The following is a 1743-nucleotide window of genomic DNA, read 5'->3' as shown; positions in this document are numbered from 1 at the left end:
CACACACACACACACACACACACACACACACACACACATTAGTGGAGAGCGAAAAAGGCAGCTTTCGAAATTGGTAACAGAGAATCGATATTTTGTTGCAAATTAAGGTTAAAACTAACTTTGTGGTTAAATACTTTTTCAGGGTCCGCAACGCAATTGAACATTTTAAAAGTCGCTATTTTTGGTCGAACTTTGGATTTTATGGATTATAAGTCATAACAAATACAAATTTCTACAAAGCAGTATGCAAAACAGTAAATATAATATCCTTGAGAGATTGAATACCAAGTTTCAATACAATTGACCAATATCTTGACGAGCTTCTTCCAGTTTCCGCCTGCTAGATCCACTCACAAGGTTTTGCACACCCGAGGCTATAGTAGAAGATACTTTCCCAAGTACCCGGAGCCATTTGGATAGGAAGCAAGCTTCTTACCACTCAACCACAAAGATGAAAATAGCAAGCTTTTATAGCAAATCCGCATCGGCTATAAAGAGAACGGGTGTGTAAATTTCTCTCCAGTGCCGCTGCAACGGTTGTTGCGTGTGGGCGTATGTCGTACGTATGTGAAGCTTTCTGTTTGTACCTTACTTTAGGCCATTGTATTAAAATTAATGATCGTGTTGGATTTAGTGTTGTTTACATTTAGTGATGACTCATAAGCCAATAATGCATCATGATATTGAATGCCCAATATTTGATACTCCATGTGATCTCAGCGAGCAAGTTTTGCCAACTTACAAGGACGTACTAAAATGTGTTTTATTTGAACGAGTAAAAGAAAAGAATGTAGTTAAGAAAGATCTTTCAATTAAACAAATTGTCAAGATTGTAGTAGAAAAGATAATTCTTCTTCGGCAAAAGGAATCCATCCCTTGTGTTACGATTGAGTCAATTAAACCGAAAATCTTAAACTTTTGTCCAAAGTGCCAAGCATTACTAAAATCTGTAAAAATAGAAAAAATGTGCTATCGTTTCAAACAAAGTGTAATGTGTTTAAAAACAATGTAACAAAAGATTTATTTGACATTTCCTGTTGCAGGTGCAACTCCTTTAAAAACTGCAATTGTAGTAGAGACAAAAAAAAGTACCACTGAGAGAACAAGATTTTTTACAGGATCAACGGACAAATCAAAAAGTGGTGGAAATAGATCAAGCAATATCTAAACAGAACGTTCAGACGTTGATTATTTAGATACATGAAACTATTTCGAATAAATTGGGAATGTTAATTATTTTCAACACCAAAATGTGTCAAGAATCAAAAGTTTGTTTACACGTAATTTTATTTTGATATGTGTGTAATCTAGACCTCATGTAACACATATATTTGGTAACCTAGTATTAAAAATAATGAAGAAAACAAAGTTGAAAGTCTATTTCACATAATTTTAAAATTTTGAGTGCGTTATGGAGTCTTGAGATATAAATTTTAGAGCTTGAGATTTTAACATTCTTGTGTTTAAAGGATTTCGCAAAAGAAAATCGATTCGTAACAATGAATGTAAAAATAAAATGAGGAACGGCAAACGTGTTATAAATTGATTTTTCGCTCATTATTCAAAATTTCAAGTGGGCTACGGAGCCTGAAGATGTGAATTTAAGAACTTGAGATTTTAAAGGATTTCGCAATAAAAAAATATATTCCTGATAGTATATTTTGAAAATCTGTGTAAAAAGTACCTTTTTGTGTGCGTGTATATATATATATATATATATATATATATATATATATATATATA

General features: G+C 32.5%; 1 protein-coding gene across 1 annotated transcript in view; it reads right to left on the bottom strand.

The window, feature by feature from the left end:
- Positions 1-1743, bottom strand: part of LOC106876284 (relaxin receptor 2) — a 112024-nt gene that overhangs the window by 51651 nt on the left and 58630 nt on the right. The window lies entirely within an intron of this gene.

The sequence above is a fragment of the Octopus bimaculoides genome, chromosome 2 (assembly GCF_001194135.2).
Source record: "Octopus bimaculoides isolate UCB-OBI-ISO-001 chromosome 2, ASM119413v2, whole genome shotgun sequence".
Lineage (NCBI taxonomy): Eukaryota > Metazoa > Mollusca > Cephalopoda > Octopoda > Octopodidae > Octopus > Octopus bimaculoides.
The sequence above is the reverse complement of the archived record's forward strand: the minus strand, read 5'-3'. Positions and strand labels throughout refer to the sequence as shown.